We start from the raw sequence: 19,355 nt of genomic DNA, 5'->3' as shown, positions 1-19,355 counted from the left end.
TGCAGTGGGATCTTCACATTTACAATTTTTTACACCAGCATTTACTGATTGCTACTGAATAATCGAGTAAGAGGAAACTGCCAACAAGTTGCAGTAATTACAGGGATAGGTGCAAGGAAAGTTAGGGAGGTTTTTGACTGGGGGTCACTGGACTCAAGATCTAGAATGGGGTCACAAAGCACATCCCAGATGATCACGGTGCTTTCCATGTCTTTCCATGAAGGAAATTTCTCAAACAATCTCTTCTTTGTTTACCACCTGATTATTTCTCCCTGAAGTCCGTCCAACCGACCCACATCGTCATGATCTCCAGCCTGGGTAGGGCAAGGAGACAAGTCCTGAATTCACCCCAGCTGGAATGGGTATCGAGCTCCATGCTGTTGGCACCAATCTGATCCATTCTGGCTGCCCAGCTAACTGAGCCAACCCAGCCCCCTGAGGAGTCTGAGTTGCTGTGGCAACATACACTTTCACATGAATGTTTTCGCCTGGAGCTAGGGGGTATGGTGGCAACTGGAAAAATTGGTCAGGATGGATTGGCGAACAAGTGAAAGGTGAGGGCGAGTCAGATCAGGCTGGGGTTTTACAACGTTGTCAGGTTAAGGAAGTAGTCGGGAGCAGGTCAGTGTGAGCAATTGGGAGGTCAATTGTGTACTTAGCAGGACTTGGACTAGGATTTTTCTCTCTCATGTTTCCTGGATAACTATCCAGGTATATAAGTCTGAACCTTCCAAAGTCTCCGATTCTAACTTCGAGTCAGATACTATTTTGGAGGCTCCTGGGAAGCAGAGGGACTGCTCATCGGAAGTTCAAACATACTGGGCAATTCCCATAGAGTCGATGGGCAGGATTCTCCGACCCCCCCCCGCCGGGACGGAGAATAGCTGGGGGGGGCCCCGCAACTCCGACGCCGGCTGCTGAATTCTGCGGCCCTGGTTTTTTGACAGGGGCGGGTATCACATCGCGCTGGTCAGGAGCCGTTGGCAGTGCCCCACCACGTCTCTGAGCCCTGATGGGCCGAGCGGGACCGGCAGGAGCAGGCTCTGAGGGCGGCCTGTGGAGTCCTCGGGTGCGGGGGATCTGGCCCCAGTGGGGGCCCTGGCCTGGCCCGCGATCAGGGCCCACCGATCCGCGTGCGGGCCTGTGCCATGAGGGCACTCTTTCTCGTCGCGCCGGCCTCTGTAAAGCTCCGCCATGGCCGGCGCGGAGAAGAAACCCCCTGTGCATTCGCAAAGATCACGGCAGCTGTTCACCGCATGCGCCAGAACACGCTGGCGCTCCTGCGCATGCACCATCTTGCGGAGGCCCTGAAGCGGAGGCCCTGAAGCGCCAACCACTCCAGCGCCAGCCTAGCCCCCGGAGGTGCGGAGGATTCCGCAACTTCCAGGCGGCCCGACGTCGGAGTGGTTCACGCCACTCTTTGGCGCCGGTGTACGGCCCACACGCCAGTTGGGGCAGAATCCCGGCCCTGGACTTTCATAATCGTAGACCAGCATCTCGGTCAGGAGTTCTCCAACCAATCCGGTTTTCTTTTGGATGTCTAAAGTAGAAGGAACAATAGAGGAGGTCCTTTGTAATGTGTCAATATTTACAGAGGGTGCCTGTGAGCATTTTGCTATTCTCAGAGGGTTCCAATATAGAAATGTTGTCTTCTGATCCTTGAAGAAACGAAGGGCGAGATACTCCGAACCGTGCTGGGTTGGAGAATCCCCGGGGGTCGGCATGAATCCCGCTCCGCCACTCCGATGCTGGCTGCCATATTCTCGGGTTGGGGCGGGGATCATGCCGCGCCGGTCGGGGGCCATTGGCAGCGGCCCCCTGGCAATTCTCTGGGCCCTGATGAGCGGCCGTCGGTTTCTGGCCAGTCCCGCCGGTGTGAAATGGACATGGTCCATCACGGCAGGACCTGGTTGGTAGGCCGGCTGGTGCGGTCTAGGGGGATCTGGCCCCGGGGGGCCCTCACGGTGGCTGGCCCACGATCGGTGCCCACCGATCTGCGGGCGGGCCTGTGCCATGGGGGCACTCCTTCCTTCCGTGCCGGCCACTGTAGGGCTCCGCCATGGCCGGCGCGGAGATAACACCCCCCCCCCCACCCCTGCGCATGCGCTAGAATACACCGGAGAAACCACGCCAGCGGTTCTGCGCTTGTGCTAACTCGAGCCGGCCCTTCGCAATCGGTTGGTGCAGAACCAACCCCTCCGGCGCCATTCTAGCCCCCGGAAATGTGGAGGATTCTGAAACTTCCGGTCAGCCCGACGCTGGAGTAGTTTGCGGTGCTTTTTACGCCAACGTTGGGCCATTGTGGGGATTCGGCAGAATCCCGCATAATAACTTTCAAAAAGAAATACAAACTTCCAGTTAATAGCTGAAAGAATGATTAGTCAACATTTCTAATTTTATGATGTGTACTGTGACAAATGACTAAAAATACTGTTGGTACGACCAATTTGCATTTATTTGCATGCTCCCACTGGCATGCGGAATGAAACTTGTGCATGCCACTAGCAGGGGTTGGAGCGTGACTTTCGAGTTGGCACGCAGCGCCAATCCTGATTTTGCTCAGCGCGAACGCCTAATTTTGCCCAAACGCCTGATTCTCCGTCCTATCAGGGAACACATTCTGGGCATCCCCGGACAGAGAATCCAGTCGACTAACTTTGCAGGCAACATGTACTTTAACCCACAGAACAGAATACCCCCATTCTTATTCTTCATAGATCATAGAATTTACAGTGCAGAAGGAGGCCATTGGGCCCATCAAGTCTGCACTGGCCCTGACAAAGAGCACTCTACTCAAGCTCACGTATCTATCCGATCCCCGTAACCCCCACTTAATCTTTTTGAACACTAAGGGCAATTTAGCATGGCCAATCCACCTAACCCGCACATCTTTGGACTGTGGGAGGAAACCGGAGCATCCGGAGGAAACACACGCACACATGGGGAGAACGCACAGACTCCGCACAGACAGTGACCCAGCCGGGAATCGAACCCGGGACCCTGGAGCTGTGAAGCAACTGTGCTAACCACTTTGCTACCGTGCTAGCCCAACCAACAAAATAGCCTTCAGAAGGATACATTACAATCTCCTTTTATGTAGACATTCAATTTTCCCAGAATCAGTACAAAGTGGTTTATCACTGCTCTATTCTTTTCTGAGCCACTTAGAACTGTCTTTCACAGTGAGGTTTTCTTTTCCTGGTGTCTCTCCTTAGTTTAAGCTAGAGGACTCTTCCAGTCTTATTTTAATTCCCCACCAATTTGGTCTTTTCAATCAGAATGTGAGCTTTTGCCCACATTCCTGAACAGCAAAACAGTTTTTTTGACCTCTGTCTTCCATCGTGGAGATAAATGGACAACAATTGTTCACATCCTGACCTTCTCGACACTTTTCTGGGACTTTGAGGTTCACAGTCTCCACTGTAAACACAGAGGCTGATGCCATTGTCTCGAAGCCTAAATACCTTGCCTATTCTTTCAAGTAAAACAACCGAAGCGTTCCTTTGATCCTTAACAACCAAACCACACACATTTATTGTTGGGCAAACTGCAGAAATGACCCCTTCATTTTACCTTAAATTTTAAAACACAGTCCTAAAGCATGACAATCTTAAAAACCTCTTAATTGCATATATGACAGGATGTCATGAATTTGAAATGGTCACCATTTGTGTGAAAGGTCGTAAGGGAATTCTTTCTGAAGAGTTGTCGGATTAAGGATTGCTTTGCCACTGGGAGTAATTGAAGTAGGTGCTACAACATCTTGAAGGAGCGTTGCTCAGTCTGGAGGTATTGCTCCAGATTTGATTACATTACATTTGACCACATGACATCCACAAATGTTTTTGCATTTATTTTAACAAGGCTGGGTTCTTGGTAAGTGATTGTTTTTACCCAGCGCTTGTGCCAGCAGCTGTTATGAGTAGTTCTCCAAACCAAGGGGATATCCATGAGCAGGGAAATTGGGAAAACAGAGGGTGAGGCTGGAATTCCCAGAGAGAACCAAATGTTGCAGGTACTTTGATTCAACCAGTAAATAATAGAACTAGCATGGCTACTGTTTGTGCTTGAACATCAGATCAACAGTGACATGAATGAATTCACTCTACCAAGGTTAGTTCAAAACTAGTCTGGTGCTTTCAGTTCACAGAATAATACAGAGCAGAAGAGGCCCTTCGGCCCATCGAGTCTGCAGCGACGCATGAAAAACACCTGACCTGTCTACCTTATACCATTCGGCAACACTTAGCCCATAGCCAGTTATCTGCACCCCTTTCTGTGATGTGTCTCTCCTGATGTTGTCTATCCAGCACCACCTTGGTTTTCCAAGACATCTCGTTATTAACAGTAGCTCACTAACAAATTGCACTAACCAATATGAATACTGGTAAGAGTCAAAATGATCAAAAAAACTAATAGTCATACTGTATCTCTCTGATGGGAGGATTATGTGTAATACTCTGCATTTTTAAAAATAATTCTTACATGGGATGTGGGCGACGCTGGCAATGCCAGCATTTGTCCATCCCAGTTAACAGTCAACCACATTGCTGTGGGTCTGGAGGCACTTGTTGGCCACATCAGATAAGGATGGCAGATTTCATAGAATCGTAGAATCCCTCCAGTGCAGAAGGGGGGCATTCTGCCCATCAAGTTTGAACCGACCCTCCGAAGGAGCATCGCACCAGGCCCACTACCCTGTCCCATCCACATAACCACAGCTAACCGTATCTTTGGACACTAAGGGACATTTACCATGGCCACTCCACCATCCATGGCCAGTGCGCCAATCTGCTGAAATGCTGGTCTCCATGTCTTCCCCGTTTCCAAGTCTCTCACTCTCTCTCCCTCTTTATACCAAGGCCTAACCACCTGACCCTCAGACCCTCCTCCCCACCCACCAACCCAAGAACCAATTACTCAACGGTCATTGTCTCATCACCTTCACTTGAGAAACACTCTCTCCCAATCTCCCTCAGCCCCAGTCTGCTGTCATTCTCTCCTTCTACCCCGAGTCCCAATCTCCTGACCCCCTCAGTCTCTGGTCACACATTCCTTTCCCCACCTCTTGAGCCCCAGTTCTTCACCGTTGAATCCTTGTTCATTCTCATCCACCCCATCCACGTGCTTCACCTTCTCCATCTGCCTGTTGCTTCACCCTCTCCCTCAGACTCTTTTCTTATCTCCATAAGTCAGTCCCATTTCTAATAATAATCTTTATTGTCACAAGTAGGCTTACATTAACACTGCAGTGAAGCTACTGTGAAAATCCCCTAGTCACCACATTCTGGCGCCTGTTCGGGTACACGGAGGGAGAATTCAGAGTGTCCAAATTACCTAACAGCACGGGCAGAATTCTCCGCTGGGTCCAAAAATCGCGGAGGCCGTTGTAAACTCGGCCGAGGTTTGCGACGGCCTCGGGGTCAGCTCCCCGGACCTAATTCACCCCCACCCGGGGGGCTAGGAGCGGGCCCCCGTCATTCCCGGCCACAACCTCGTTGCGCCGGAAATTACGCCCGAATGGCGCATCTCTGATGTCATCCACACATGCGCGGGTTGCCGGTTCCAACCCGCGCATGCACGGATGACATCAGCGCGCAGATGGCACGAACCCGCTCATGCACGGTGCCGTCTTTCTCCACCGCCGCCTGGCAAGACGTGGCAGCTTGATCTTGCCGGGCGGCGGAGGGGAAAAAGTGCGTCTGTTTTGGACGCAGGCCCGACGATCGGTGGGCACCGATCGCTGGCCTGTCCCCTCCGGAGCACAGTCGCGGTGCTCCTGTCCAAATCGGGCCCCTGGATGCCCTAAACGGGCATCTGCCGCCCGTTTTACGAATGCAGCGACCAGGTGTGGTTGCTGCCGTGGTGAAACGGGCAGCATGAAAGGCCGGCCGCTCGGCCCATCGGGCTCGGAGAATCGCCGTTTGCCGTGAAAAACGGCGAGTGACGATTTTTCCGAGTTTGGGGGGGGGGGGGGGGGCGAGAATCGCTGGGGGCACCAGGGGGGCGTAAAAAATGTCGGGAGGCCCTCCCATGATTCTCCCACGCCACGTGGGGAGCGGAGAATTCCGCCCCACGTCTTTCAAGACTTGTGGGAGGAAACCCACGCAGACACGGGGAGAACGTGCAGACACTGCACAGGCAGTAACCCAAACCGGGAATCAAACCTGGGACCCTGGCACTGTGAAGCAACAGTGCTAACCACTATGCTACCGTGCCGCCCTAATCATCTTTAAGAACATTAGGTTTAGAACTTTTAGCAAAGAGTTGGCACAGGCACAGTAGGCAGAATGGCCTCCTGTGGGTTGTCATTCTCTTGGAATTCAAGGAGTGTTGTTGGCAAGGTTGAGTAATAATCTAGGAGTGAAGTCATTTTATTTTGGTGATATTTAAGCCTCTGTTTAGATTGGGGCTGTGGTAGGTATCTCACATCAGCTGTGGTTAAACATTTCCTGTAGGAGTTTAATGGGTTTTTCTTTTACAAGTGCCCCTGCACACCCCCTCCGGAAAAGAATTAACAGCTGTTACACAGCCTCCGTCTTTTACTCATCTGTAAGGTCAGTGCATGTTTTGGTACCGTACAGTTGAAAGCAAATTTAAATAAACTGAAAAACAATTGCATGTGGGCGGCACATAGTTAGATCAACCATTTTTAGATATTGCATACATCCTATTTTAGCATAATTGTAACCAAATGAAAGTTTGTAGGGTAGTTTGATCTTGCAATTTATGGGTAAGATAACTTTTTATAGGCTACAATGCATGAATCATTTGTTGTTTGTATGTTTGCATTTCGATTCTAGGAGCCTGGTGTCTGTGAAGCCAGCTCACTGTGTCTGTGCTGCTGGATCTGTTTTTTTTCGGCCTAGGTGGCAGGCTTCGAGACCTACTGGTCTGCTGCCTGGGGATACCAGGTTTAACCACTCAGATGCTATCAGTCAGCTTAAAGCTACTGTGCTCCTAGGATCTGAATTAAAACCCCACCTAAGAATAGCTATGAACTGATCAAAAATAAAGAAATTCACCTTCGGGTAAGGTTGCCACCTCCAGTTGTATATGTTGCCAGTGCTTCCGTTACGTAACCTTCTACCCTCAGCAACTTTGAAAAATAAAATAACTTTTATTCCATTGCCAATATTTTTGCAAGTAATGAATAGAGATAATTCAAAGGAAGCGGAAAGGAAATTTCACTTTTTTCATTGTCTCATGATGTTCCCCCTGGAGTGCTTACGGTATCGAGGAAATTAATCTATAATTCTTAAAAACTCCAGGCAGTACTGGAGGGTTGACAGCACCTCATTGAGACGGAGTGCCAAGTGTGGTTTGTAAAGGCTCACTGGATCTTTAGCATCCATCAGATTTGTTAACTAATGTAGCATTGGGAATTACCAATTCTGATCAATGCTTGATGGTGACTTAGTTCCGGTGTGGAATTTCATTCATTAGAGTTAATCTGACGGAATTCTTCAACTCCTTTCTTAAAAAGCAAATTATCCCAAGAATTCTCAATCATTCTAACATCCTTAAATTTTCTGCCATTGTGAGTTCTGGGTTTTTCTTATGGTCATTAATAATGGGACCAATGTCCTGGGGAAGAGGTGTCCCAGGGAAATGGTAACAGTTAATAAGGCTACGTTGTTGCAAGGAGTTGAACCCAAAGAACCCTGGATTAATGTCTTCTTTCTCTACTGATGAGTTCATTGTTGCCTCCTGAGCCAATATGGGGACTAATTTTCCGATGGGTTCCACCCAGGAAGACCAATGAAGGATTTCCTGGAAGATCAATGAGGAACATTAGGATATTCATTCATGGGATAACAAGATCTGCATTCATTACCCATCCCTACTTGCCTTTGAGGTGCTGAATGAGCCATCTTCTGGAATAAAACTGAATGGCTTGCTGGGTCATTTCAGAGGGTAGTTAAGAGCCAGCCACTTTGCTGTTGGTCTGGAATCACACATAGGCTAGACTTGGTGAGTTTGAATGATTTACTTCCTCGTGAACCAGGTGGGCTTTTACGACCAACCAGTAATTTGATGGTCACTATTGCTAAGTTTTTTTAATTTATTTTTTTAAATAAATTTAGATTACCCAATTATTTTTTCTATTAAGGGGCAATTTAGCGCGGCCAATCCACCTACTCTGCACATTTTTGGGTTGTGGGGGCGAAACCCACACAGACACGGGGAGAATGTGCAAACTCCACACGGACAGTGACCCAGAGCCGGGATCGAACCTGGGACCTCAGCGCCGTGAGGCGGTTGTGCTAACCACTAGGCCACCGTGCTGCCCCACTATTGCTAAGTTAACACTATCTTTTTAATTTCATACTTATTTAATTAAGTAAATTTAAATTTCCAGCTACTTTGTTAGGATTTGAATTTGCATCACAGGATCATTAGTCCTAGCCTCTGGACTAGTCCAGTAATTACTAGTCCAGTAATATAACCACTATGCCACCATAGTGGCTAATGTAACACCACTGTTTAAGGAGGGAGGGAAGCAGAAGACGGGAAATTATAGGCTGGTTAGCCTGACTTAGGTCATTGGTAAGATTTTAGAGTCTGTTATTAAAGATGAGATCGCGAAGTACTTGGAAGTGCATGGTAAAATAGGACTGAGTCAGCATGGCTGTGTCAAAGGGAGGTCGTGTCTGACAAATGTGTTAGAGTTCTTTGAGGAGATAACAAGGAAATTAGATAAAGGAGAACCAGTGGACGTGATTTATTTAGATTTCCAGAAGGCCTTTGACAAGGTGCTGCATAGGTGACTGTTAAATAAGTTAAGAGCCCATGGTATTAAGGGTAAGATCATGGCATGGATAGAGGATTGGCTGACTGGCAGAAGGCAGAGAGTGGGTATGAAGGGGTATTTTTCTGGATGGCAGCCGGTGACTAGTAGTGTGCCTCGGGTCTGTGCTGGGACCACAACTTTTCACAATATACATTAATGATCTGGAAGAAGGAACTGAAGGCACTGTTGCTAAATTTGCAGATGATACAAAGATATGTAGACAGACAGGTAGTATTGAGGAAGCAAGGGGGCTGCAGAAGAATTTGGACAAGCTAGGAGAATGGGCAATGAAGTGGCAAATGAAATACAATGTGGAGAAGTGTGAGGTTATGCACTTTGGAAAGAGGAATTTAGGCATAGACTATTTTCTAAATGGGGAAATGTTTAGGAAATCAGACGCACAATGGGGCTTGGGAGTCCTTGTTCATGATTCTCTTAAGGTTAATGTGTAGGTTCTGTCAGCAGTTAAGAAGGCAAATGCAATGTTCGCATTCATGTCAAGAGGGCTAGAATACAAGACCAGGGATGTACATCTGAGACTATAAGGTTCTGGTCAGACCCCATTTGGAGTATTGTGAGCAGTTTTGGGCTCCGTATCTGAGGAAGGATGTGCTGGCCTTGGAAAGGGTCCAGAGGAGGTTCACAAGAATGATCCCTAGAATGAAGAACTTGTCATATGAGGAATGGTTGAGGACTCTGGGTCTGTACTCGTTGGAGTTTAGAAGGATGAGGAGCGATCTTTATTGAAACTTACAGGATACTGCGAGGCTTGGATAGAGTGGACGTAGAGAGGATGTTTCCACTTGTAGGAAAAACTAGAACCAGAGGACACCATCTCAGACTAAAGGGATGATCCTTTTAAAACCGAGATGAGGAGGAATTTCTTCAGCCAGAGGGTGGTGAATCTGTGGAACTCTTTGCCGCAGACGGCTGTGGAGGCCAATTCACTGAGTGTCTTTAAGACAGAGATAGATAGGTTCTTGATTAATAAGGGGATTAGGGGTTATGGGGAGAAGGCAGGAGAATGGGGATGAGAAAATATCAGCCATGATTGAATGGCGGAGCAGACTCGATGGACCGAGTGGCCTAATTCTGCTCCGATATCTTGTGGTCTTATACCAATGGGTCTTTCTCAAAGAGGCAGACCTGGTCGTGCACTTAATTTGAACGGCACTTGGCAAAGTTGGATGTTGTGCATGAGTTACCTGCAATCAGGAGATCTCACTGTGATGAAGCTTGGGAAGGTATGTAGGACATTTGCATTCTGAGTTTTGAAATTGAAGACCTTCTGTCTGCAGATTTCTAACACTAGTCAAATACCCAGGGAAAGGAGCCAGTCTTGTAGCTGTAGTTGTGTTCCCAGCCCCATTATTGAACCTGCAGCAAGAGTGTGATCAATTGAGTTATGTTTTTTCCAACAATTGTAATCACAGTGCATGGGTCCAATACCTGAGAGAAGAAAACACACAAACCTAACACCGTGAGATATTGCTGACCAAATTAATGTTTCAACAAGTTGACGAGTAGTTTGGGGCAGTTGTTCTCAGAGTGCAGTATTCAGCAACTGGCTTGCTGAGGACCTCAGGAGGAGGCTGAGCTACACCATCCACTCGGCACTTCTGGCTGAAGATGGTTGCACCCATCATTGAAGATGGGGATATTTATGGAGCTTCTTCCACTGGTTAGTTGGTTCCACCTCTACCACTGTTGTGGCAGGACTTCATAGCATGGATCTGACCTGTTCATTGTGGGTTTCTTTTCACTGTTTGTTGCTTCCACTGTTTAGCATGCATTTGGTTCTGTATTGTCGCTTCACCGGGTTGGCAGCTCATTTTTCAGTATGACTGGTGCTGCTCCTGGCATGTCCTCCTGCATTTCTAATTGACTCAGTGTTATTCCCCTCTCTCACTGGTAATGATAGATGAGGGATGTGCTGGACTATGAGGTTGCAGATTGTGTATTTGCTAGTTATCTTTATTTATTTGAACAATTCTTTTGTCCTGTGGTATAGAGTCTTCCTCTGTGCTGCTCCTTAAACATTTGCTCTGAGTAATCAAAAACAAAAAAGATGACTTCAGGTATTTTAAAACTTGATAGTTTGTGTAAATGAACTTGTAATAGAGTGAGTTGGAGCATCAGCGGCTTGTAACTTGATGTAACGCAAATTTAATTTACTTTTTAAAAAATATTTTTATTCACATCAGGACATATGTAACAACATACAAACAATCTTTCAATAAGAAAATAAACAAAATACAATTCTCCTCATTTGAGATTTTTTCCTTTTATTTCCATTAAACCTTTTCCCTACCTCTTCCCCCCCCCCCCCCGCCCCCCCCCCCCCCCCCCCCCCCCCCCTTCCCACCTCCCCTATCCCCACCCCTTACCTGCTGGTAACAGACAGATCCGTAAAAAGAGTCAAGAACAGCTTCCATCCCATCCAGAACCCTCCATCTGAACCAGAAAGGGCAAACTTAATTTTTTCAAGTTTAAGTAATTCCGCAACATGCCCCAACCATGTCGATACCTTTGGTGGATCTTCTTGTCATAATATACACCAGTATATCATGGTGCAGACACATACTGATGGACACACACAGGGACCAATCAACATGTACAAACACCGCAGCCAAACACCAGTTAGAGTACACACACTATAAAGGCAGAGGGCACCACGGTTCCTGCTCATTCTGGGTGCTGCCTCTCAGTGTAACAAGAACTCATCCAGCCCAGCACAGACTTACAACACGTGCTGAGAGAATCAACTGGTTCGGACAAGGCTTAGGTCTCTAGTTTAAGTTAGCATAATTTAGACCCACAGTTATCGTGTGTTAGTTAGTTAGAAGTAGTTAATAAAATTGAGTTGAACCTTCATCAGTGTTGGAAGTGTCTGTTCATCTCTCAAGTCTACACTAGCCAACACTTCACTTCTGACTTCCATTCCAATAAAATTTGCCCCCGGGCGATCAATGTGGCAAAGGTCACCACGCATCCGCCCTTTTCCTTTCTATTAGCCCTGGTACTTCTGGCACCACACAAATTGCCTCAAGAGGTCCTGATAATATTTCCACCTCCACAATTTTTGGTAGTGTTTTAAATACTGAGACCCAGAACCCCATTAATCATAGACATGACCAGAACATGCGGACATGGTTAGCTGGTCCACCTTTACACCTCTCACATTTACCTTCTACCTCTGTGGAGAATCTGCTCATTCGTTCCTGTGTCATACGGCCCTGTGTACGATCTTGAATTGTATCAAGCTCATCCTAGAACATGGAGGATGTACAATTGATCCGGTGCATAATTTCACTCCATACTCCCCATTCCAACTCCAACTCTTACTCCCATTTTTGTTTTATCTCCTCAATCAGTGCTTTCTTTGTTTTGTGAGGGCCATGAAGAATTCAGCACGAGTTGAAGGATAGAAAGAAATAACACTTATTTACAATAACATAACAGCAGCAGTAACTCCCTTGCTGCTCACTCCTCTCTAGCTGGTTCAAACTGGCCAGCTCTATTAATGCAGGGAATCTGCTAATGATTTCCCCTCATTGGGGAAGCCCATACTCCCTAAGGATTGTGGGATTGCCACAATTCCCCAGCCAGTGGTAAGCAGGCAGGTTATAACATCCCTCCCCACCAAAGTCCAAGGAATCCACCGGAGACCCTGGCGAAGGAAGGTGTCGGACTCGTTTTGCTGCAGGCCGGACACCATTCGCACGAGGCGCTGGATCGGGCGGCATGTAACCGAGACGGAAAACGGCGCTTCCGTGAAGAACGGCGTAACGGTTGTACATCCAAAGCCCATGGGACCAAGGACTACCCCTTGAAGTTGTCCTGTGTCTCCATCTCGGAGTCTGCTGCCTCCGTCATCTCGGCGTCTCTATCTCCACGCGGTTCTGCAACGACCAGCGCAGGCTTTGAGTGTGGCACCAGAGGAATACTCTCCACTGAGTCTGGTCTCTGTGGCTGTAGAAATGAGCTCCGGGGGGTGGGGAATCTTTGGAAGAAATGGTCTTCTGGACCGAACGTGGTCTACATGTTTGTGCTGGAGACGACACTGGGCTTGCACCTGTTAAGAGATAGGGCATGTTCGGCGAAAGATAACGCCAGGGTCCCACTGGGCACCACCAGCAAAATTCCGAACGAACACTGAATTACCGGGCGCAAACCAGGGAATCTGCTCATGATTTCTCCGCCACCCTCATTGGGGAAGTTCATACTCCCTAAGGATTGTGGGATTGCCATTAGTCCCCAGCCAGTGGTAAGCAGGCAGGTTATAACAGCTTGTGTCCATCAGCCATCTATAAATGTTAATCATTTTCCCATTCCCCAATTTCCCATCCCCCAACTCATCTGGGAAGAACAACAGGTTATAATCTGGTAGTCGAGAGAAAGAGGACAACTCCTCCTTTTTTACCAAATTTCGGAATTGAAGATATTTAAACTTCTCCCTCTGTGTTTTGTGTTTCTCCCTCAATTCTTCAAAGCTCGGCAGCACGGTAGCATAGTGGTTAGCATCAATGCTTCACAGCTCCAGGGTCCCAGGTTCGGTTCCCAGCTGGGTCACTGTCTGTGCGGAGTCTGCACGTCCTCCCCGTGTGTGCGTGGGTTTCCTCCGGGTGCTCCGGTTTCCTCCCACAGTCCAAAGATGTGCGGGTTAGGTGGATTGGCCATGCTAAATTGCCCGTAGTGTCCTAAAAAGTAAGGTTAAGGGGGAGTTGTTGGGTTACGGGTATAGGGTGGATACGTGAGTTTGAGTAGGGTGATCATTGCTCGGCACAACATCGAGGGCCGAAGGGCCTGTTCTGTGCTGTACTGTTCTAAATTCTAAATTCTCGCAAACCTACCTTCTAAGAATAAGACTTTTACCTGTCTGAACCCCTCTTTACGCCACTGTTTAAATGTTCTATCCAATCTGGTTATGGTGAATCGCTGGTTTCCATAAATAGGGGCTAGCACCGATATGTTTCCCAAACCAAAATGTTGTCACAACTGGCTCCATTTTTTTAAGGAAGGTGCCACCACCGGTCTTCCTGTAAACATCGCCGAGATAAATGGGAGTGGGGCTGCGGCTAAAGCCTTCAAACTACCCCCCTTACATGGTGCTTCCTCCCACCCGTACCCATTCTGCTTCTTCCTCTTTCCACCATTGGCGAATCCTCTTTTATATTTGCCGCCCAATAAGAATACAAAAGATTGGAGAGCCAAACTCTCCAACCCGCCGATTCCTTTGTGAAAACACCCATCTATCTATCTGATGTTTTTTGTCTTACATTAAGTAGGCTTACATTAACACTGTAATGTAGTTACTGTGAAATGCTCCTCGTCGCCACATTCCACATAGAGGGAGAATTCAGAATTCTCAGCCGGTACGGGAATTGAACCCGCGCTGCTGGCCTTGTTCTGTATCACAAACCAGCTGTCTAGCCTACTGATCGAAACCATCCACCTACGTTAAATTTGTGGCATTTTACCAGCCCTTATAAAATCCAAAATTACTACATCCATCTTATAGAAGAATGCCTTGGGTAGGGATTGAAACACAAATAAAAACTTTGGTAGGGCGTTCATTTTGATCATTTGTACCATCCAGCTAATGAAAATGGAAGGGTAGTCCACCTTTTAAAATCTTCTTTTAACCCCTCCACCAGGACTGTCAGATACTTATTTAATTTTCACTGTAAAGTTCTACATTAGCAAGGGAGTAGGAGGGGCATATTCATCACTTGTCCATTGCCATAAAGTACCTGACAGATGAATTTGCATGGCATTGGAAAATTCCTGGCAGCTGTGTGTTTTCTTAGCTACACCCATGCAGCACATTGGATACTTCATCAAGATGTCAGCTGAAGTAAAGGATGCTGAGTAACAAGGACATTTTAACGGGCACCTGAAAGCTGGGTTATTACAAGGACACAAAAAGTTAACATGCAGGCGCAGCAAGCAATTAGGAAGGTAAATGGCATGTTGACTTTAATTGCAAGAGGATTGAAATACAGGAATAAAGAAGACTTGCTATAGTTGTACAGGGTTTTGATGAGACCACATCTGGTTTTGGTATTCACATTTAAGAAAGGATATACTTCCATTGGAGGTAGTAAAGCAAGGGTTCAATAAATTTGTCCCTGGGATGAGGGGTTTTCCTATGATGAGAGGATGAGTAAATTGGGCTTGTATTCTCTAGCGTGTGGAAGAATTGAAACCTACAAAATTCTGAGGGGGTTTGATAGGGTTGACGCTGTAAGATTGTTTCCACGGATTGGGGAATCTATCACATGGGGCACAGTCTCGGGATAGGACAATCAGTTAGGACTCAGATGAGGAGAAATTACTTCACTCGACGGGTTGTGAATTTTTGGAATTCTCTGCCCCAGAGCATTGTGGATGCTTCATTATAGAATATATTTAAGACTGGTACAGACAGATTTGTCCATTATTGAATATATTTAAGGCTGGAACAGACATATTTTTCCATTATTGAATATATTTAAGACTGGAACAGACAGATTTTTGGTGTCACAGTGAATTGAAGGATCTAGTGAGTGAGCGGGAAAATGGTTTTGAAGTCCAAAATCAGCTGTGACTGGATTGAATGGCGGAGCAGGATTGATGGGCCATATGGTCCACACATGTTCCCATTTCATGGGTTCTTGGACTTTGTTTAGACACTCTGGGCTAATGTGCGGTCAGTCCAGCCCCACGGGCCCCAGAGTCCAAGACAAGTGAATTAACCAATAATTTGTATATAGTTTCTGAGATCTTTAACCCTTGACTGCTCCAATGATTTACAGGCACCAGGGGCGGAATTCTCCGCACTCACGACGGGACGGAGAATAGCGGGCGGCGTAAATTTTTACGGCCACGCTGGTCCGACGCCCTCCCGCTATTCTCCCCCCCTCCCCACGCCCGCCTCCCGACACGAATCGCTGCCCGCCGTTTTTTTACGGCGAGCAGCGATTCACCCCTGGCCGATGGGCCGATTTCCAAGGCCTTTACGACCGTTTTTATGAACGTAAATCACACCTGGTCTGACCATTCGTAAAAACGGCCGTAAAGTCCCGATCTGGGGAACCATGGCACCGATTGGCACGGCAGTACCACGGTGGGCACCAATCGCGGGCAGCGAGTACTTACCCCGCTGTATCCATTCGCGGGGCGGCTGAGGGGCATACCGGCCCGTGCATGCGCGGGTTTCACGCATATGCGTGATGACATCATCCGCGCATATGCGGGTTGGAGTCGTCCAATCCGCGCATGCGCGGCTGACATCATCTGACGCGTTAGCCGTCGCTAACTCTGGCTAGCGGGCTTAACAAAATTCGTTAAGCCCGCTATGCCGGAGGTCACGGCCACGCGATGCTAGCCCCGACCGGGGAGCAGAATCGGTTCCCGGTCGGGGGGGCGGAGGCTGGCGTCAAACCCGCCCGTTTTTGACGCCAGCTTCCCGAGTCTTCGTGACTTGGGAGAATCGCGCCCCAGATTTGTAAGTAAAACACAAAACCTTTTTTATTTATATTAACAATAGAAATAAGGCATGCATTAATTTTAATAGAATATCGGCCAGCTAATCTATTACTCCCTCTTTTACCATCCCACCCTCTACCCAAACAGACACCATACAGACACACATAGGGGAAAGGAAAGGGGTAAAATGATAGGGATTAAAATGGAAGAATAGAGATAAGTGTCCTTGTTGCTGATATTGAAATCGTTGCAGCCGGCGATCTTCCTAGGTCTCAGAGTGTTGAAACCACCAGTTGGATTGGTAACAAGGTTCTTCTGGCTGGAACATTCAGACAGGACTCTCAGGCTCTAGATCCCCTCTGGAGAGTGACTTTAACTTGCATAACCTGGACCTTCATTCGGAGGATCCGCCTCAGGTCTGTTTAATTGGGACTTGCTTCTAATTCCACTTATCAACTTCACTGAGATAAGACTAGAGTTCTCCACATAAGATGTTTAAAAAGTTTTCAAATAACCCACCCAGCCTGCAGCTGGTGCTGGACTGGATCTCTCTGTAGGTTAGACAGGCTGTGCAGAGAGAGAGGCTTTTTCTTCAGGTCTTTAGAGAGAGATCAGAGCTGTGGCCTTCCATCTTCATAACCAAAACGAATAGCAAAAGCAAAAACAGTCTCACAAAGTAAGAAACATTCCAAACGATCAGCACCAACCAGCGTCGAGAATCAGTTGAGACCTGGGAATATAATCCATTGGCTGACAGCCAAGCCTATCAAGAGGGGTCATCACCAATCTCAGCACAACAACACAGCATGCTTAGGGATTTGATTTTTTTATAAAAGGGGAAGTTCATCTTAAAGGTGTAGGCCCCCAGTAATTGTCCAGGTACAAAAATTATAAAGGCCAAAAAGAACAGGAATTACAAAGGAAAACAAGACACTGACAAGGATTTACAAGAGGTTCCTTACAAATTCTAGAAGACATCTGACAAGGTTCAGCATGAAATGATATCATTAGAAGCTGGAGTAGGCCATTTGGCCTTTGAAGCGTGCTCTGTCAAAGATCAATTCCACATTCTGGCATTATCCCCATTTCTTCTATTTCCCTTAGTACTCAAAAATTTATCGATTTCTGTTATAATTAGTCTCTCGGACTTAGAACCTAGAGACAATCCTGGCTGCTGGTGCTGCTGGGACAGCTGAGCTGCCAGTCAATCAAATTGGCCAGCAGCTCTCTGATGTTGGACATTCTCCCGAGTGAGGGGCAGATGTCCAATCTCCAGAAAATTAACACTTGTAGTGTTAAATGGAAAGGCCATGATAAATTGCCCCTTATTGTCCAGTGATGTGCAGGTTAAAGGGATAGGGCTGAGGAATTGGCCTGGGTAGAGTGTTCTTTCAGAGGGTCAGTGCAGACTTGATAGCAAGCCTGCCCGTAAAACCAGCATTTCTAGTAAATGTGTTTCATGTAAATTCAGGATTTACCTGCGAATGCAAGAATCTTTTTTTCTTCTTCACTTTCCCACCTTTGGAAAGTAATAGAGAAATTTGGCCACCCAAAGAAATTCATTACTATGATTCAATAGTGTCATGATGGCAATGCTCGTGTGTTCCCTGAATGGTAGTGGGTCTTCTGATCCATTCCCACGCACTAACGGAGTTAAGCAGGGCTGTGTGCTTGCTCCAGCCATGTTTTTGTTCTCTGTGATGCTCTCCGATGTCTTCCATGAAGGTGATCCTGGCTTAGAAATCAGGTATTGCTTGGACAGGAATCTTCTCCATTTGCCAAGAGGCGCAACTGCTTTCACTTTAGCTGCTTTCAGAATCTTCTGAAGGTTAGATGGCATGACATGCTACCAGAGACTGAGGGGCTCACCCAAGCTGGCATGCCAATCATCCACCATCACAATTCAGTTGGGTTGGTCATGGAGAGCTTGGTTTTGCGCTTGGATGCGCTTTCACAGTGATCATAGGAAGTGCTACAAGGACACTCTGGTGCTTCAATTAGGAGTTTTGATATTGACTACAAGTCCTGGGAGAATCTCACCTGGGATTGCTATACCTGGTGCAGCCAAATAACAAATGGTGTGGCCTCCTTATGAAAGAGAACATATATCAGAGGCAGAGAGAAAACGCATGGAGTAGAAATCCCAAGCCATTATTTCATCCAAAACACACAATTGGTATCCAATGCGGTATCCAATCCTATTTGCAGCAGATCGTTCTGGGTGTAGATCAGTCTTAACAATCACTGACGTACTTACCGGAACATAACCATAACTATGGTCAACGCCTTGAAGGAAGAGCAAGATTTTACCACCTAACTTTGTATCACCATGCAACTGGCATGTATTATGTTCAGTGTCTTCATCAAGGTCATTAATTAGATTGTAAATAGCTGACACTAAGTACTGATCATTGCAGTAACCCTGCCAACCTGAAATAATCCAATTCATCCTTGCTCTGTTTTCAGTCCATGAAACCATCCTCATTCCATGTTAATATATTGCCCTCTCCACACTTGCATAGAACTTATCATTCACATGTAACTAACCAAAATGAGAGCACATAGGAGTCAGTAATCTCTTAACATGGAGAGCAAAAGAGAAAATGCTGGAAAATCTCAGCAGGTCTGGCAGCATGTGTAAGGAGAGAAAAGAGTTAAAGTTTCGAGTCCAGATGACCCATTGTCAAATGGGAGATATTTATACTGTAGGGTGAGGGAATGAAAGATGAGTCATAGCCACAGAAACCAAGGTGAAAGAGTGCTATTGGCAGTCCCCTGAGAGAATAAAAGGTGTGAAAGGGCAAACAGCAGAGAAACTAAGATCAGAGGGTAAACTGTGACAGATGTAGTGTGGGGGAAGGGGGGACATGGGTGGGAGAGAGGTAAAATGAGAAAGGGGGGGAAGCAAAGAGGAGAAAAGGTAAGGAAAGGAGGATAAGGTAGGGGGAAAAAGTGGTGGGAAAATATACATAAAGACAAGAAATAAAAGATAAAAGGTTAACACGGAGATTTAGTTAATAGGTAGGAAACAGAGTGTCATAATAATGGTCTGTGCTGGAATTGGCTGGATGTAACTTGCGGTACCTCCTGG

General features: G+C 47.0%; 1 protein-coding gene across 6 annotated transcripts in view; it reads left to right on the top strand.

Moving 5' to 3' along the window:
- The window catches only part of ipcef1 (interaction protein for cytohesin exchange factors 1), a 185,309-nt gene that overhangs the window by 57,805 nt on the left and 108,149 nt on the right, over positions 1–19,355 (top strand). The window lies entirely within an intron of this gene.

Source organism: Scyliorhinus canicula, chromosome 1 (assembly GCF_902713615.1).
Source record: "Scyliorhinus canicula chromosome 1, sScyCan1.1, whole genome shotgun sequence".
Taxonomy (NCBI): Eukaryota; Metazoa; Chordata; class Chondrichthyes; order Carcharhiniformes; family Scyliorhinidae; genus Scyliorhinus; species Scyliorhinus canicula.
Note: the sequence above shows the minus strand (reverse complement) of the source record. Positions and strands in the feature narration are given on the sequence as shown.